Source organism: Gorilla gorilla, chromosome 2 (genome assembly GCF_029281585.2).
Source record: "Gorilla gorilla gorilla isolate KB3781 chromosome 2, NHGRI_mGorGor1-v2.1_pri, whole genome shotgun sequence".
Classification (NCBI taxonomy): Eukaryota; Metazoa; Chordata; class Mammalia; order Primates; family Hominidae; genus Gorilla; species Gorilla gorilla.
The window spans coordinates 111,788,462-111,808,059 of record NC_086017.1 but is presented as its reverse complement, the minus strand read 5'-3'; the positions used below and the strand labels follow the sequence as shown (position 1 = coordinate 111,808,059).

The following is a 19,598-nucleotide window of genomic DNA, read 5'->3' as shown; positions in this document are numbered from 1 at the left end:
ATATTCTTCTGTAGTTATATCTTAATCTAGGTAATAAGCAACAAAATACCTTTCAAAAATCTTTCTAGGTTTAAATGCACCATAAAAGTTCCCTTCTCTATTTCCTTTGTCTAATTGCTATGTTCAATCCAGTAAATTTTTATAATTTGTCAGTTAATCAAGTAAAGCATTTCCATCTCCCTAGAATGTTCCACTGTGCCTTGTAGTCAATCCCTTCCCCTACCCCCAGTTTCTGGCAACCACTGATCTGATTTCTCTCCCTATAGTTTTGCCTTTTTCAGAATATTCTATGAATAGAGGTATATTAATATTTTTGTCTGTTTTTTTCCACTTAGCACAGTTCTTTCATAATATATCCATGTTGTTGCATGTATTAATAGTTAGCTCCTTTTACTGGTTGAATAGAATTTCATTATATGGCCATGCAGCCACTTGCTCACTCACCAATTCAACAGTAGGGTTGTTTCTAATTTGGGGCCAAAATGAATAAAACTGCTATAAGCACTTGCTTACATAGGTCTTTGTGTGAACATACATTTTTATTTCTCTTGGATAAATATCTAGGAGTGAGATTGCTTTTTGTCATATATTAAGTGTTTGTTTATAAGAAACATCAAACTGTTTTTCCTAAGTGGCTACAACATTTTTTTAATAGCAAGGTATGAAGATTTCAATTGCTCCAAATCCTTGCCAGAACTTGATATTGTTGATTTTTTTATTTTGTGTTTTTATTTTTAGCTGCTAATAGGAAAGAGTCAGGTAAGTTTTGAGTCCATATCTCTATTCGTTAGGCATACTTGTTAGGCATATTTCTTTAAAAAAATGTATGATCCATTTTCTTAGAAACCGCATCTTGTCTAAAAGGTATAATAGTAGGCAAATTAATTTGCTGAAACTCATACTAATTTCTTATCAGACGAGATAATATGTGGAAATTGGCTACATTTGCCTGGCACAGAGGGAACTTTCAAAAAAGTTTAGTCTTGTCTCCTTTTCTGACTATATCTTGTATTCATGAGTCATCGTAAGCCAAACATTAAAATTCTATAACTTAAATTGAACTGTCATATAGTTTTTGCCATTTGGGGCTTCAAGAGTCAAATTAAGCCTGCTTTAAACACTTTGAAAGACAGTGCTCTGGGGAAGAAAATGCTAGCTAAATCTGAGCATCTCATGTTATGCAGAAATTATTGCCCTTATCTTCATTCATAATGAAAGTGTTGGTGAAAGAAGGAATGAAGCAGAAAAATGATCACTGGATTGGAAACAAAACACCTCTGTTTTAGCCCTTACTCTGCTTCTAACCGGCCAGGTGACCTTGGGAGAAAAAATTTAACTTCCATGGGTCTTATTTTTCTCATTGAAAAAACCCAGAGCATAATACAGTCGATTCTCATTATTTGCAGTAGTAATGTTTTATAAAGTTGCTGGAAACACCAAATTAGCCAAACCGTTGTTTCTATGGGGAAATATGGAGTTGGATTCCTGTGAGCCACTGGTCACAACATTTTCATCAATGGATCGGTACATAACTTTGTTTTATGTGTGTTTCTGTTTAAAGATGCCTTACTTAATATACGTTGTTGATTCGTTAACATTGAATTCATGGCCAACAGCAGTATAGCTCATTACTGAATGAAGCTTATCTAACTCACATTTTTGCTCCATAAGGCACATCACAGCCTTCTTGTGCTCAGAAACTCCAGACAGCCCTTCAGCACCACACTTAGGGGCTGCTTAAACAGTGAAGTCACTAACAAAAAGCACAAAAATGGGAAAGGTGTGGTGCTATGTTAACTGTGAAAAGGACACTTGTTTACAGTCTGAGAGCTGAAACAAGAAGGCAGAGCATCACCTTGTTCAACCTCAGCCAGGAACATGCATATTGGGTGACTCAGATTTTTCTCCATTCCTCACATGTCCACAAATAAGTCTGAAAATGCTTTGTGTATTAATTTTGGGATTAAAAACAAATGTTAATTAGTAGAAAAATTTGCAAATATGGAATCTGCAAAATAATGAAGCTTGGCTGTTATTTGCTACTTCTGTTCCGTAGGATAAATCATGCATGTTGATGTGAAAGGATGTGGTGATGCTGTTATTGCTGTTTTAGCATGGGTGTTTTCCCCAGCCAGGGGCTAAGAAATCCAAAACATTCAGGAAAAAAAAAGAATCAATCTCAGTACTTAAATACTTCACTCTCTGGGCCTCAAACACCATAAGCAAATTAGAGAAACTGGAGAACCTAATGGAAATGCTTATTTACTTTTAAAAATGTGCATTAACTTATGAAGATAACATCTTGATGAGAGCCTTAAGTGGCAAAAATAATAACTCCATTGTTTCTTTACAGTGGGAAAGGGCTTGTTGGAACCTGGTTGTTTTAGTGCACATTTGCAGATGCCTGTAGGACCGTTTTTAAACTAAGTGGTCATCCATCACTTCTCTTGTTGGCCCAGAGATTAATTTTCACATCTTAAAGGTACTTTATAAATATTTGCTAGCACTAGTTTATTTGCAGATCCCTTTCAGTACAGAGGGGTTTTTCACATAAAAATTTGATTTTGCTTTTTAATTTAAAAAGCACTTTCACACAATTATCTCACTTTAATTTATATGATGTAAGTTTTATTTCTAAAATATAATGCAGATGTTGTTTTAATGGCAATGCTAACTTTATGATAAAAAAGAGATTCTAAATACATTGATGCATGGAGCTAGTGAGGTGAAATCACCAGGTGGCAGATATGTGTTCGTGAGAATCCAGTGCTTAAGGGAAGGATGACATTCCATCCCAGCTGCCCTTCTCCCTGCCCCTTTTTAGGAAGGCACACCCTTCTCAGCCCGCATTTCTGTGATTCCTCCACTGAGAAACTGCATGTTGATTGGACTGGCAAGAATCCTCACACCTCCTTTCTGTTTTAATTTCCATTTTAAAATGTATTTTTAATGACCTTGTTCCTGATCCTGATCTTTTAAAAAGCTGTGGTTTTGCTGGGACAAAGAGCAAAACACATCTTGATGAGCAGATGAATGAAATCCAACTTCCATCAACATCTATTAAACACCCACCACATATAAAGCTCTGTACTTACCGGCTGCTTTGATTTCAATTGTAGGATATAATCCCATGTAAGGTATTTTTGACAGTTAATGGGAAAAATTCTAGAACAAGTGGTAAGCATAAAAGTGGAAGAGTGGAAGCACGTTTTGTCTTTGGGGGCCACCCTGTGTTCTCCATCCTGGACCTGGTGACCCTAATATCTAAAGATTCATCTTGCCCCATTCCAAACTTGCCTTCTCCTTATAATGCTGTCAGCTCCAGACTATCCCATCACCATGCTTGGTCAAAATATCCCTAGTTAGTGCCTCATTCCTGCTAGCCTACTCTTGAAAATTATCTGCCATACTTATTCTCTTGAAACACTTGCTTTTTATTTACCGATGCTTAGGTAAAGTCCTAATTCAAGAGAATCAGGCCTGTCTTCTCTAATGGGAAGATTTCAACCACCAGGTAGCATTATAATGGAAGAATTTCTTAAATCATGAGATCCTTTCTATGTCTCTTAAAAGTCTTGTCAAATAAGTGGTCACCTCTTCTGTTTAAATGTCAACTGGGTCCTGGAAAATGTACCAAGCAATGTCTTCACTGCAGAAATTCCTAACTGAAATACAAATGTTTGCCTGACACTTGCGAGGCATGCTGAGGAAGGCTGTATATTTAAAGGCTGTATGTTTAATCCAGAAAATGGTATCAGCAGCCACCAAAATTCCTTGAAACAGTTATAATTACCAAGAAAGCAGCTTTAAGAACTCTTTGTTTGATGTACATCTTGGAGTAACTCAGTTTTGATTAGGATTTAAGGAAAACAACTCTTGGCATGGAGCATGTGACATGGGCCCCTGTGAAGACCACTGCCCAATCATTTCATTTGGATACTGAGATGGAGTAACAGTTACTAACAGATGGCAGTTCATGGCCCTCCCATGCTTCTTGGGCACTTGAAAATTTCCAGAAGCCCTCACTTGTAAGGAGAGGGAGAACAGGTGCTGCAAAGACAGAAGAAAACTTTCAGCACAAGCTGCAGAGCTGCTCTCCTGGGGGAACTACCCTGCGAGGAGGAAATAACAAGCCAGGAACTCGTGCTGCCACTTGACCGCCTTTCGTCCTCCTCCTCAAGCCTGAGGGCCCACAAGTAGAGGAGTGAGGTCTATCCATGTGAGAGTCTGGGACTCTCTAGAGTGATCAAAAGCAAGCAAATTAATAAAAATTGCTTGAATTGTTTTATGTATTTGAGAGGGGCAAGGGTAAGACCCCAAATCCCAGTCTGGGTCCATATGTCTCTATATGTCACATTATTCTGCAACTGGATACCTGTGAGTTGGGCATCATGTACTTTGTCATATTTTTTAGTGTGTTCCCTTTGGAAGGAACTGTAGCTACTTCCCCAGGTGTCCAATGGGGTGCTCCATTTTTCACAGAAACAAAAGCAATATATTTCAAAGTCAAATTGATGCTTCTGATTTTACCACTGAGCATTGTTATGGAGTACGAAGCCTAATTTCTGCTTCAAATCAAAAGCCAGTCGTTCATTCAACAAATACTTATTAATTGCTCATTATAGTTCAAGATCTTTAGGAGAATGCGTATGGATAAGAGTGCCCTTTCTTTTTTAACAATATAACAGAGACCCAAACAGGCCATCTAGGCATGTGACTATAGTAGATTTTAGGCTGCAGCAAGACGTTAGAGGAATGACCAAGGTTAGGCTAGACCTGTACCTATGAGAGTAGCCCCATGGGAATATTGTATTGAAAGAAATGCTGTAACTCCTATGTAACATGAAATTTGTAAATGAAGGCCATTTAATAATGATTTCCTTTGTAGAACATGTGTAGCTTGTTGATTAAGACTAACTTTACATGAGCAGGAAAAAAGTATAAAATGCATTTTCCTCTAACCTTAAAAAATAAAAAGCTTTACTCTGCTAAGATTATTGGGGATTTCCTCTGGCTCTTGGCAAATGGTCTACAAAAAAGTGAGTTAACGCTCTTAGATGTGGACTCTTCCTACTCCACCCTGACTCTATTCCAGCAAAAGTCATTCTTCCTTTTCAAAAAAACATGATTTCTTTTTTCTTGATGACATAGATTGGCTTTTCCATCTGTTTAGAGCTATGCCTCGAGATTTAAAGATAGTGTAGGGTTTTTTTCTCCTTTCTTTTCAAATGCACACTTTTGGAACAAGATGCTGTTCTGTATATAGCATTTCTTATTTGTGATTGATGGAGAATTTTTTTCAAGTTTATAATAAAATCCAGAGTCAAGGATCTGCTGCTGGCCACATTTATTGGGCGAGCCCATCCCTTTAGAACTTGGCTCTTGCTCTTTTTGCATGAGGCAGCAGGGGATGCCTGATATGGGGCCGGATTGGTAGGCAGGAGTCCAGGGTTCTAATTCTGGCAATGCCACTGGCTAGCTCTAGAGCCCTACATACGTCATCTAACCACACTTGGCCTCAGCTTTAAAATGAAGAGCTTGGTCTATAATCTCTAAACTCTCCTCTATCTCTAAAATTTGGGATGCTGTACTCCATATGTAAGATCACTTTGGGAATTGCCTTGTGGCTCACTGCAGGCTGTATGTGTGGAAGTCTTGGCTCTGATTCAAGTCTGTGACTTTCTTGCTTCATGGTTTGCATCACTTAGACCATGTCTATGCTTCCCCGCCCTTTGTATCAAACACTGGATCTGCGTAAGATGAGGCAATACTGACCTTATTGGTGAACAGATTACTCCTTCTACAGGTTTGAAAAAGCTCAGCAAATCCCAAAGGGCCCAGGCCTGCAGGAGAAACTGACATTCAAAGAATAATCTGTACTTTTTTTTTAAGACAGCAAATTATGAGTTGAACAATGAGAACATATGGACACAGGAAGGGGAACATCACACACTGAGGCCTGTCAGTGGGTGGGGGGCTAGGGGAGGGATAGCATTAGGAGAAATACTTAATACAGATGACGGGTTGATGGGTGCAGCAAACCACCATAGCACATGTATACGTATGTAACAAACCCACACGTTCTGTGCACATATCCCAGAACTTAAAGTACAATAAATAAAAAGAAATGAAAAAAAGTACACTAAAAAATCAACAACATAAAATTTTGTTGTAAATAGCTGTCACTTAAGAGAGCCCCAAATAATCTTCAAGTTACTTTTCAGTTTAAAAGATACAGACCAAGATACAGACCAAGATTTCAACTTGACCACACACTATGGATTAAATGATTACCTTTAATTTTGTGAGATGGTTTTTAAGATCTGAGTTTTCACTTTCCTACTTGATTACAGCAAAATCACAATTAAAATTAAACTAGGTAACATAGGTGGCAAAATACTATATATTTCTTGTATAGCTGTATACATTTCTTATTATGCAAGAGAATAATAAAGTGAAAAAAGTGTACAAATTGGATTATCCCTGTTCTCTTTCCAAGTGCTTTAAAAGAGATTTTTAATCCATGAAATTCCTTCCTTGGCATTTTATTCCCCTTAGGAAAAATATATATACATATTTGAAATTTCTGAAATGGATCATTCAGGATTTGTTTTTCTTAACAGGATTTTGGGATTCAAAGCTGTATATTATAGTAATAGAATAAAAGGCTGAAAGTATAACTTCAATCATATACAGAATATGGGGCAGGTATGGCCAGATTGTTCTATTAGAACTCCCCAGGCTCGTCCATGGCAGTCTTGCCTGTGTCCTCTAATATCACATAGCCCCATTTTGATGTCAGTTTCAACCATCTGATGGTTGGCCCCCTCCTAATCTCAGTCATTTCAGTGAATTTAAAAAGGCAGTGTGGCTACTGACCTAAGTAACTACAGTTGTTTCACATAGGAATGCATTGTTTTTTCATTTTTTTTTTCTTTTTCTGTGCCCCTTGTGAGCAGGAATGAATGTATATTTTTATGAAGATGAGGCTGATCTGAAAACTATTGGCTATTTGCAGATTAAAATTGTACCTTTTATAAAATGTTCATTGGGGCATTTCTATTCCTAGACTAATATAGTAAAACTTAAAGGTCAAGTTAGTTGTAATTATTCTACCTTATTGAATTGTTTTTGAATTGATTGAAATCAGAATATTACAAAGAGATATGAGCAAATCACCATAAAATTGGAATAATTTTTATTGCATATTCACAAGTTAAATTGTTCTTTGTAATATTGGTGCTCCAAAAGGTTGAGAGGCCCGACATGTCTGAAGCATCATCAATCTCAAATAATATTTCTTTTTTTTCTTTTTTTTGAGATGGAGTCTCACTCTGTCACCCAGGCTAGAGTGCAGCGGCGCTACCTCAGCTCACTGCAACCTCCTCCTTCCAGGTTCAAGTGATTCTTCTGCCTCAGCCTCCCCAGTAGCTGGGATAACAGGGGCCCACCATCCCAAGCCTGGCTAATTTTTGTATTTTTGACAGAGACGAGATTTCACCATGTTGGCCTGGCTGGTCTTGAACTCCTGACCTCAAGTGATCCACCAGCCTCAGCCTCCCAAACTATTACGATTACAGGTGTGAGCCACCGCACCCAGCCCTCAAATAATATTTGATTTAACAAAATTTTAAGGTAGCAAAACTTGAGCTGTCACTTGGAATTGATAGGAATCCAACAAGTTTTACCTTTATTAGTCAGAATTCAGAGACCAAAACCCCAGAGGGTATACAGTTCAAGCCTTTCCTTTCACAGATGAGAAAATTGAGATTTAGGAACATTAAGTCAATTAACCATGATTACACTGCTAATCAAAAACAGACCTGGGTCTGCCAATAAGTCTCCCATATCTGAGTCATCTTCAGTTTGAAAAAAAAAAAGCCTTACAAATTCTAGCGCTTTAAAATTTATTGCACACATAACATGGTGAAGTTCTTTTGTGTAGGACTCTATGCTCATCATGGGGGTGTGGTACAGAGATGTAGCATGTAGTCTCCTAGGGACATAATCATGAATACAAAGCCATCAATCCTGACATCTCAAATAATACTTTATGTCTAGAAGAAGAAGAAGGACATTCTCACATTAATCTTTTTCATGTGTGATGGATCAGGGGAGGTATTTTGAATCTTTACATGTTTTAAATTCCTATAACTTAATCTTTGCTGTAATTCACATATTTAATGAAGTAAGAAACTATATTTAACAAACCACCTTAATTCTCATTTGCAATACACCCTTGTGTCGATGGAGAATCTGCTTACATTTTGTTGCTGTTTAACTATTTTACTTTCAAGCAGGGGTCAGCAAAATTTTTCTGTGAAAGACTGGATAGTAAATACATTAGGCTTTGTGGGCCATATGGTACGTGTCATACTCAACTCTGCTGTTTTTACAAAAACAGGTGGTGGACTGGATTTGGCCCATGGGCCATAGTTTGCCTTTTAGAGCATGAAATTCAGAGATAGCATTGCCTCACTTCCTTCACTTCACCAGAGAAAAGTTGGCAAAAGCTAAGGTGGTGGATGAAGGTCTTACCCTGTTAGCTAGATGATCAAATTAGAGAAACTGGGTTTATTGATAACAGATCTCTTGCCTGTATTCATAGTCCACACATGAAGTCATGGTTTTCTATTTTCAACATAACAGCTGTGCACTATGGAAACAATTAGTGTTATGAATCCAATGTGACCACTTCAGGTTAGAGAACAGAGACATTCTCAGGCTTATGAAGTCGATCGTGCTTTCATGTGGGTCTCCTAGGATCAAAGTAGGAGGAAACCTAAGTAGTTACAGAACTGGGCCTGATTCATGGACTGTTTGGGGCCCATCTTTGCCCTTGGTTGAAGTCCTCCCTTAAAGCATTCATGCTTTTCACATCTTTCTACAATAATGGAAAGATCATTATTGGATCAAATGCCCAAATAATGGACATTTTATCCTTTGTAAAAATCATCTAAAACATGAATTGAGCAGGCTGAGGACAAGGATTTTGTTTTATCCCCAGCTGTGGCATTTTGGCAAATCACGTCACAATCTGGCTTCTGCTGACCTCATCTGTTACGATCCCCAAGGCCACCACCAACACACCACCACACACTAACACACTAACACACACACATCTGTTACAATCCCCAAGGCCACCATTAACACACCATGATTCCATTCTTCAGAGCACCCAGATTAATGCCTGGTACACGGAAGTTTCTCAATAAATTTATTTTAAATTGATAATGTGTAAACTCAGTCCTTTCCTTACTAAAACCCCTTCTGATGGTTAATTGAATACTTCCTCTGTTTTTTTTTGTTGTTGTTGTTTTATTCAGAGTAAAGGCTTTCCATGTTTTCACATCATTGCTGTAACAAATTTAATAGGATGTACTTTGGTTTAGCAATAATTGGCCATTCTGGAGGGCATCTGTTAAAACTATAGAGTTGATTTTCTTTTATGAACCCTGATATTTAAATAAACTGGAATGTTTAATGGTTTGAATGGCCCAGAATTTTGTCACTATATCCATAAGGTTTCTAAATTTTCTTAGTCCTTGAGGCAAATGGGACTTGAAAAAGATGGCATTTGAGATGAGTTAGGGTCATGGCCCCTCATGTGGATTTACCTTAGATTCACGATTCTGCTAGATCAGATGTCCAAGGTTTGAACTCTTACTGAAAAGAGTTGGCTTATGTGTGGAAGGAGAGTTGGGTATGGAAAGGGAGCATCAAACGACCAATAAGAAGGCTCCACTCCAAAGTTATCTCTGATCACTGCACTTATACTATTAGAACTTAAATAATGCAGTTTGGTTTTCCTTATTAATACAAAAATTTATCATGACATAAGAAACTTCTTCATTCTTTATGAGTCTTTACACTTTAATAGGAACTAGCTCTTCAGTTATTTTCCAGTGTGATAGCTAACCAATCAAAGCTTTAAAGAAGAGAGGCTGGTACAACCAGTGAGGGCAGAAGCCAGAATTTGGGGAAAATATGAAGAAATTAGAAATAGGAGGATGCCAAAATTTTTGTCTACAGAATTTTACCCCCTAGGACCAACTTGTGGAAGTTTGCTAGGATGCTATTTGGTTAATTGAGATTTCTGGGCTGTTGGGTGCCTCTTGTGGGCCAGGACCCATGCATTAGAAATACTGAAGTGAAGAAAAATGGACAATTGTGCCTTCAGGTAGCTTACATTCTAGCGAGGCAAAAAGATGTTAAACACATAATAGTGAAGTGGCTACGTTGTCTGGTGTATATACCCTGGAGTTCGTTGTTGCATGCCAGGAAAATTTAGGACATGGGACACACACAAGTTTAGGAGCAGAGGTTTAATAGGCAGAAGAGAAGAGAAAGAACAACAGCGCTCTCCATAGAGAGAGGGGTCTCTGAGCAGAAAGGACCGGCTGGCAGCGGATGCCCCGGAATTTATAGTCCAATTTGAGGAAGTGGTGTCTGATTTATGGAGGGCTCACATATTAGTTTGATCAGGTATGACATTTACATAGCGCCCAAGGAAGGCTGGTCCCCCAACCCCTAATCTTATTATGCAAATGGACTTTCCAGTTGATTGGTGCCATCTTGTCTGCTCTTTACCGTACAAGTGGCTGACAAAGAAAGGGAAGATGGAGCCGCCATCTTGAACATGTCTAGACCCTAGTTCCTGCTAGCATTCACCCTTGCAAGATCCCACCTTGCAGGCTCCTTTTTGCTAGAAAACGACTTGGGGCTGCTTCTCATCAAAAAGAAAAGTCTTACCGAGGACTCCCATACCCTTATTATCTGCCTAAGTGATTTCTTCTTAACTCCTGTATTAATAGTATACTAAATGAATAATGTAAACTAAGATGAATGTTCTTTGTAAAGGAGGGCTAAAAACAGAGAAACCATCTCTAGCCTGGGATGTCAGAGGAGGCTTTTATAAGAAAGGAACTCTTGAGTCAAGTCTGAAGGATGAGTGAGTGTTAACTAACTGAGGACTTTCAGGGCTGGTTAGTGAATGGCTTCATGGGAGTGAAATCAGAGCCTCCCTAGGAGAGAGACCAGCTCTGAGCAGACATCCTACTGTGGATGGAGCAGGTAAGTGGATGGAAATAACAGCTGGCCAGTGCGACTGGAGCACAGCAACTAAGCAGAGAGGGCTTAGAGATGAACCTGGAGAGAAAGAGAAACAGGGGCTAACATACATTGGAGGGTCAACTACATCAAAATTATTAGTCGCCATCTGGGAACAATGGAAACTGTTGAAATGTCCTAAGCATGAGCTATATGATCTGAATTATATTTTAAAAAGACATGTCTGGTTACCAGTGTAGAGTCTATCGTAGTAGCTGAAGTAAGAGATGGTGGTGGCTTGGACTACTAATACTTATTAGTGGTAATTTAGTGGTGATAAGTAAAAAAGGAATAAATTTGTAAGATATTAAGAAAGTGAAAATATACAGATTTGACAATCAGATATTTGAGGAGGAAAGAAGAAAGCATCAAAGATGACTCCTGGGTTTCTAGCCTACACATACAGTGAGCATTGAAAAAATGTAGTCATTGAGAATGTGAATCATAACTTTGCCTTTGTTCAAATCCCAACCCTGCCACTTAGTAATGGTGTGATCTTGGGCCGATTGCTTAACCACTGTATGCCTCCATTTCTCATCTTGGAAATGGAGGTGGAGATGATACTAGTAGCCACATCATAGCTATAATGAAGATTAAATGGGTTAACATGTATGTACAGTACTTGACCCAGAATGAGTATTACCACTGGTTAGTTTTCAGCATCACTACATGAGTGATGGTTATTTCCTGTACTAGAAAAGAGTCAGATGTAGGGCCAAAAATTATGGCTTCAGTGTTAGACTTAGTGAGTCTGAGGTGCCTTTGAGACTTCTTAGTGAACAGTGCTGAGTAGGCTGTTTCCTATAAGAGTCTAGAACTCAGGGATGAGGTCTGCACTAGGGCTACAAATTCAGGAGCTGTCAGTGTGTAAGTGATAGTTCAAGTCACGAAAATCAATGTTTCAGAATGAGCCCCAAGGTCCTCCAGTATATAATGACCAGGTAGATGAGTTTGAGCTTATGGAGAGACAGAAAGGACCAGTCAGAGAAGTGGGAGAATATTTGAAGAAGGAGGGTGTGATCAAAAGTGTCAAATGCTAATCTTTAAGTAAAATGAACAGTATCTAGTGAATCTAGTGAAGTCACTGCTGACCTTACAGAGAGTGTTTTGTTTGTGTAATTGACACAGAAGCTATTTCATAGTGGACTGAAGGGAGAAGGAAATGGAGAGAAGAGGGAGCAAGAGCTGAAAGAGAATGTAAGGTCAGATGAGGACAATGTTTTGTTACTGTTGTTTTTTAAGATAAGCGAGAGTTGAGTGTTTAAATTGTCAAAGATAAGGACCAAGTTGAAAGAAATTCATGGAATAGTGCAATTTTCCTAAGGAAAAAAGGAGAATGAATAAGATGTAGAGTATAGACAGAGTAATTAGATAAAGGGACAGACAATTCCTGTTATGCAGAACAAGAAAGGAGAGGGATGGGTGCTGACGTAGACAGGTTTATAGGTTCAAAAGTGGGAATTTGAGGGAGTTTCTGTCCAGTGACTTCAATTTTCTGTTGAAGAGAGAGTCTGCCAAGTGAGGAGACAGAAGTCAGAAGAAAGGGCTAAAACTTGACAAGTTATGGGAGAAGATGAGAATGATTTGGCAAGAGGAATGAGGACCCACTTGAGATTAGTGACCATGAATTTATACTTATACCATCTACCCTACTCTTTGATGTTCTCTAGTAGATTTTGCCACTTGGAGCCAGGTGCCATGAAAGGAGATTGTTGGGCTCATCCACAGTTGAGATATCTCCAGAAGGATGTAACAGGAAAAAAGTAAGCTAAGCATTTGGAGGTTTGGCAAGAATATTATTGCAGTGATGGGCCATGGAATCTAATTATGTACCACGGAAGAGGCTGCTAGTTTGGGAGGAAGTAAAAAACATCCATGAAGGCTATTTTTCAATGATGTCTAAGAGTGTGGTGAAAGTAGTTTAACAAGCAAGAAGAGGCTGTGGTTAAAGACTGGGATCCTTTGGAAGTGGAACAGATTTATTGAAGGTAATTTTACGGCCGACTTACATAGGAATGTCTTAATAGAAAGTTCAATTTTTGTAACACATGGAATCTTGCCCAACAAGAGTGTGACTTTTTGCATCATAGTAGCAGTAATAATATCTGGATCTGGGTTCATAACTTGATGTAGCTCTAATTATGAATTAGGATAAGTTTTCTTCTCCTTTGCCCATATTATGTTCTCACTGGTATCCCATCAACTGTTGTGTCTGACCATCCCTCTCATGCTGTCATTTCTTTCTAAATGGGGGATCATTTCATTTCTCAATCTTTTGAATAGGGTTTATTGCTGTCAACCTCACTCCATTCTGCAGTGAGCCTTCACTTCCTAAGTGTGTGTGATTTCTACCTGAGCCCTGGGAGAGAGCATTTCTTGCTAATTTTCTGTTTGTTATTAACACAGGTAGCCAGTGTCTCTAAAATTGACACTGTGATTTAAAATTGGAAATTCAAGCATGATAGTGAGCAGCTGGGGTGAGGTGTATTTGGGGAAAGTATTTCAGTGCCTGAAATCAGGCCCCAGCAACTTCTTTCTTTAGCCTAGTTGGTACTAGGGCTGCCTTTGTTGTGCGTTACTATTTATAAAGTCTGCCTTTGAGTTGTCTGATGTAAAGACACTTTATTAGTTTTCTATTGCAGCCATGACAAATTACCACCAACCTAGCAGTTTAAAACAACACAAATTTATTATCTTACAGCTCTGTAGGTCAAAAGTCTGAGTGGGCTTTGCTAGTTTCTCTGCTCCAAGTCTTACAAGGCTGAAATAAAAGTGTCAGCTGGCATGGGCTCTTATCTGGAGGCTAGGGTGTTGTGAGGGCCAGGGGGTGAGAATCCACTTCCAGGCTCATTCAGGTTCTTTGCAGAAGTAAGTTTCACCTGGTCATTAAATGAGGACCCTGTTTCCTTGCTGACTATTGGCTGGAAGTCATTTTCAGCTTCTAGAGTCCACCAACACTTCTTGTCATGTGGTTCCCTTCCTTCATCTTCAAAGTCCGCAATTATGGGTTGAATCTTTTGCATGCTTTGAATCTCTCTGACGTCCTTTCTGCCTCATATCTCCTGCTTGCAGCCAGAGAAAGTTCTCTGCTTTTAAGGAGACATGATTAGATTGAGCCTACGCAGATAATCTATAAGAATCTTCCTGTTTAACATACTTTATTCTTCTGTATGTAATATGTCTTTTTGCCATGGTCATCTTCCAGTTTTTGTCTTTCCAGCAGTTTAAAGATGATGTGTCTAGCTGTTGTTGTTATTGTTGTTTGTATTTATTTTGTTTGATGTTCTCTGAGTCTTTTGGATATGTGATTTGGTGTTCATTTATTTTAAGAAATTATTTGAGTATTTCTGTCTTCAAACATTTCTTCTGTTCAATTCTCTTTGTCTTCCGAGTTTCCAATTACATGCATGTTGCACTGGTTCATACTACCCCTCTTGAATGCCCTACTTTAAAAAAGTCTTCATTCTTTGTTCTTTACTTCTCTATTATTTTTTCATTTCTGATATTTCGCTTTGATTCTTATCCTTTTTTATCTCTTCTGAAATTATTATCTGATTATACATACTGTCTACCTTTTCCATGAGAGCCTTAAGCATGTTTATCATAGTTATTTTAAATTCCCCATGTAATAGTTCCAACATCTGTGTCATATCAAAGTCTGGTTATGTTGATTGATTTGTCTCTTGACAGTGTGTTATAATTTTTTTCTTTTGGTTCTTTGCAAATTTTTTTTTTAAAAAAACTGACTTTGTGTAGTCATATGTAGACATTATGTAGGACAGTAGACACTGAGGGAAATAGTTTTTATGCCTGAACATTTGCATGCATTTTCTTTTGTTAGGTCTTTACTGTGGTAGTTTGAGACAACTGGGTCATTAGTTGAGCTGAGTTTGCATTATGTTATTGCCATGGCTACCCCAGTGCACCACAGGCCTCAGATTTCTCTAGCATTATCTTATAAAGTCAAGACTGATTTACCAGAGAGTATTTTTTTAATGTCTGTTCTATCCTACCCTCAGCTTTGGATCTTCCCTTTGAGCCTACAACCAAAAGAAGGTTTTTCTCCAACCTTTAAATGCTCCCCTGGGCAGTAGACTACTGTTACTTGTTATTCAATGATTATTAGCCAATTGATAGGGGACATTGAGGAATCTTTTTGTTGTTCTGATTCAGCCTTATTCTTTAGGAGGCTCAATGTTCTGGGTCTTATGAGTGGGGTTTCTCACTCTCTGTGGAAGGTCTCTAATGGTCTGGCCTAGAAGGTATTCCCATCCCTTCTGTAGGAATAGAGCATGTTTTCCTGTTCCCTTATTCCGGCTGCAGCGGATCTTCACCTATGCCCTGGAGCAACAAGATGGTTGTTCTTCCCCCGTGGGGTTAGGTTTATGCTCCATAGGAAAGATAAAAGGATCTGGGTGGTTTTGAGAATGTCCATGGGAGGCATTCTCAGAACTCTCTTGCTGCTTCCGATCTTTTCTGTAAGTAACCATGAGGTTCGTGAAGAGCCCACAAGTAGATAAAAACTCCCTTTGAGTCCTTGGTTCTCAGGGATTCTATATTCGAATGATAGTCTACATTTCCAGGCTTTTAGGAATTCATTAAAAATTTTAACCAAATTTATCTTACTAGCTTCTATAGCATCCAGTGGCATCTCTTTTTGGATATGCTTATCTTTGATTTCAGGTTTCCCTGCAACTTTAGCTCTTTGATGAATTTTAGAAACATTACAAATTTGAAGATTATTTGGTGGTTGTTTGTTTTCTTTCTTGCTTGTCGCAAAGGTGGGAGTAATGTTTACATCCTAAGTGGAAACCAGAAGTTCAATGTTTTACAAAAGTTTTAGGACACTTTCATAATATACTCCTGTTTTAAAACTGCAGGTATGCCTTATTCCTTTTATTAGTTTTCCCAATGTATACATTACAGGATATTTATCATATGGTAAAATTGTCCTGGATAAAATACTGTTGCTTATCCATCTGGTTAAGTATATCCTCAAAGTACACTTGCTCTAATGAAGCAAGGCAGCAAAGGAAATACTTGTTCAAACTGTTGCTTTGTCTCTCCACACTCACTTTATCTCTTCTTGTTCTCCTTCTCATTTCTTAGTCAACTTACTTTTTTTAGCACCAGCCACGTATTTCTCAACTTGGACAATTTTGTAAATAATAAATTTATTTCTTATCTTCATCAGCAGGTGAGACAGTCAAACTCATTGTCTTATATTCAGAATATAGTCTATTAGGGATGAGTTCCAACTCTGCACTTGTTTTAGTTAATCTGTCAACAGAATTTGATAGTGTCCACTTTCTATTTAATAAGATACACATGTTTTTCCTTATGGATTCCAAAACTCCATTGTCTTTTTTCTTACCTCATGAGCTACTTCTTCTCAGTGTCACTTGTTTTGCCATTTTCCTCCAGCTCTAAATATCAAGAATCTCCAAGGACTAAAACCAGATGCTTTATCTTTACCACATATCAATCCATGAATCAACTGACTTGGACTATTTTAATGACAGAGCCCACAGATAATAATAAGCAGTTACTCTAAGTACCTCACAATTTCCCTGCATCAGGAGCTGAGCTGTGAGCAGGCGGAACCAGGGTCAAATTTAAGGTTTGATTCTCCCTTAGCAAGTAGCTTAACATCTCTGGGCTCAAGTTTCCTCATTTGTCTGGTTTTCCTCCTTTCTCACTGGCTGCTATTAAGTCTCCTTTGCTGATTCATTCTCATTTTACAAGTCTCTTAAATTGGAGTGTCCCAGGACTGAGTTCCTGGATCTCTTCTATCTGCTCTCCCTCCCTTGGTGATCTCATCTAGTCTTATGACTTTAAATACCGTCTAAATACCAACAAGTTCCAAATTTATATCTCTAGCCCTGACCACTCCCTTCAACTTCAGATCCATTTATCCAACTCCCTACTTAATATCTCTATTTGGCTTTCTAATAGACATGCAGGTTTAGCATGTTCAAAACCTAGCTTCTAAATTCCTCTACCCCATATTTTCCTGTCCTGTAGTCTTTCCCAACTCAACTAAAGACAACTCTATCTTTCCATTACTTGAGTCAATAAAACTGGAGACATCTGTAGCTCCTCATAAATTTCTCTTTTGATTCATCTACAAATTTTTTAGCTCTGCTTTCAAGTTTTATCAAGAAATGCTTTCTCTATTTTTCTTACTCAAATTATCTCCCACCTTGATTGAAACTACCACCATCTCTTACTTGGATTATTGCTATAGTTTCCTAAATAGTTTCCCTGTTTTTGGCTCTTAGAATAGTCTCAACCTAGCACCCAAAGTAATTCTGTAAAAATATAAATCAGATTTTAATCATTTATCTGCTCAAAAACCTCTAATAACTTACCATCACAGAATAAAAGCCAAACTCCCTCAGTGTCCTCTAAGACCCTATCCATCCGGCCCAGCTACCTCTAGCTTCACCTCTTCCTGTTTTCTCCTCGCTTATCTTCCTATAGCCACAATAACCAGGCATGTTCCTTTCTCTGAGTCTTTGCACTGGGTATTCCTTCAGCCTAGAATGTTCTTCCTCCAAATATCTGAATGGTCCATTATTATCATGATCTGTTTCCCTTCTTTCAGGGCTTTATTCTAAAGTGAAGCCTCCTCCTCTATCTATCAAAGATTGTGCCCCTTCCCACCTTGACTCTTCCTGTTTCCTTGCTTTACTTTCCTCCTCAGTATTTATCACCAGCTGTACTCGTTAGGTTAGGCTTGATTGTGTCTCAACAACAAACCCCCAAATCTCAAAGGCTTAAAAACATACAAACATATACTTTTTGCTCAATCACTTGTTTACCAGGGCCTCTGTTCTTTGTAGTCACTCAAGACCCAGGCTCCACCTGGTCAATTGCTTCCTTGCAGGACAGGAAGAACAGAGTTGGAGGGTCTGGCACCAACAATATAACGAATTGACCTGGAAGTGGCTTATGTCCCTTTTGTGCACAACCTACTGGTGAGAATTAGTTACATGATTGTGACTAATTTCAAGAGATGGGGACATATAATTTTCATGTGCTCAGAATATTAGGGGTATCAGATATCAAGAAACAACAGTGGTATCTGCCCCATCATTTGACATGCCATATATTTGTGTGTGTGTGTGTTGTGTGTGTGTGTGTGTGTGTTGTTTTTCTTTTTTTTTTTTGAGACAGAGTCTGAGTCTTGCTCTGTCGCCCAGGCTAGAGTGCAGTGGTGTGATCTCGGCTTACTGCAACCTCCACTTCCTGGGTTCAAGCAATTATCCCTGCCTCAGCCTCCCAAGTAGCTGGGATTACAGGTACATGCCACCGTGCCAGGCTAATTTTTGTATTTTTAGTAGAGACAGGGTTTCACCATGTTGGGCAGGCTGGTCTCGAACTCCTGACCTCAGGTGATCTGCCCACCTTGGCCTCCCAAAATGCTGGGATTACAAGTGTGAGCCCCCATGCCTGGCCTGACATACCACATGTTTTACTTATTATTTATTTATTTATCTCTTCTCACTAGAATGTAAATTCAATGAAAGTATGGCTTTTTGTTTGTTTTATTCACTGTTTGTTTTGTTCCAGCTTATGGCAGAGAGCTTTGCATATTCCAGGTGCTCAATAAATATTTGTTAAATAAATGAGTGATTGGATTTTTATAATGATTTTAAGAGAAAGAAATACCAACCTTCCTTGCAGATTTGTAGATAGATGCAAAAGATTCCACGTGTAAAGTATTGTTAATGCTATTACTTCTTGTTGTATGGTAGAATTCTAATTAGAAGACATCTGTGAAATGGGAGATATAAAAATATTATCCAAACAATGGAGGATACAGGCAGAGAATAGTCTAATTTAAAATCTTATGAAGAAAAGAAACAAATAAGTCAAACATCTAATACGGCTGCCACTATATTTAATAGTTGCTAAATGCATGGAAATCATCCAATATCATTTACGGGGCAAAAAAATAGTCCCAATGAACATGTTGTAAAGGGAAACTGAATCAGCAGTCATTTGTGAAAGTATTCATCTTCACTTGTTAAAAAGTCCACCCAGCCCTGTGCCTTGCCCTGCTCTGATGATGCTATTGAGACACCCGTCTGACATGCATGGAGTATTATACTTGGATCTCTGTCAGGGACAAGACCGTGTTCTTTTCTTGGATCCAGTCTGTTCTTTTACTGAGCAGACAGCAAGCCCCTCATGCTAGAAATATGCAGCTGGGATTCTCAACATCAAAACTTCCACTTCTGTCTGATGACACACGTGCTGACTGCTCTGTGTGGTTATGGAATGCCTTTGCTGACTTTATGAGAAGAGACATGTCTTACTTTCCCTGCCCAATCTCTTGCCAGTTGAGCTTTATGATTCTGTAAAAAAAAAAAAAAAAAAAGACAAAATTTAAAACATTAAAGGGATGATAAACACGTTTACTTTTGCCCTGGGCTTGGTGGTAACATGCTGTTTCTTGATAATTATGAGAGCTGCTAATAGGC

The 19,598-nt window shown here is 38.4% G+C and overlaps 1 protein-coding gene and 1 long non-coding RNA gene across 52 annotated transcripts in view; one reads left to right on the top strand and one right to left on the bottom strand.

Moving 5' to 3' along the window:
- ABI3BP (ABI family member 3 binding protein) overlaps positions 1-19,598 on the top strand; it is a 243,624-nt gene that overhangs the window by 18,716 nt on the left and 205,310 nt on the right. The gene's annotated exons all lie outside the window — the stretch shown is intronic.
- Positions 1-19,598, bottom strand: part of LOC129532734 (uncharacterized) — a 64,893-nt gene that overhangs the window by 4,962 nt on the left and 40,333 nt on the right. Inside the window, exons 2-4 of one of the 2 annotated variants that reach the window (XR_010132888.1) lie at positions 19,226-19,472; positions 18,788-18,888; positions 5,776-5,855 (exon numbers count right to left, since the gene is read on the bottom strand). This is a non-coding gene — a long non-coding RNA (uncharacterized lncRNA). The remainder of the gene's footprint in view (positions 1-5,775; positions 5,856-18,787; positions 18,889-19,225; positions 19,473-19,598) is intronic. The other variant, XR_010132887.1, reaches the window with a different exon arrangement.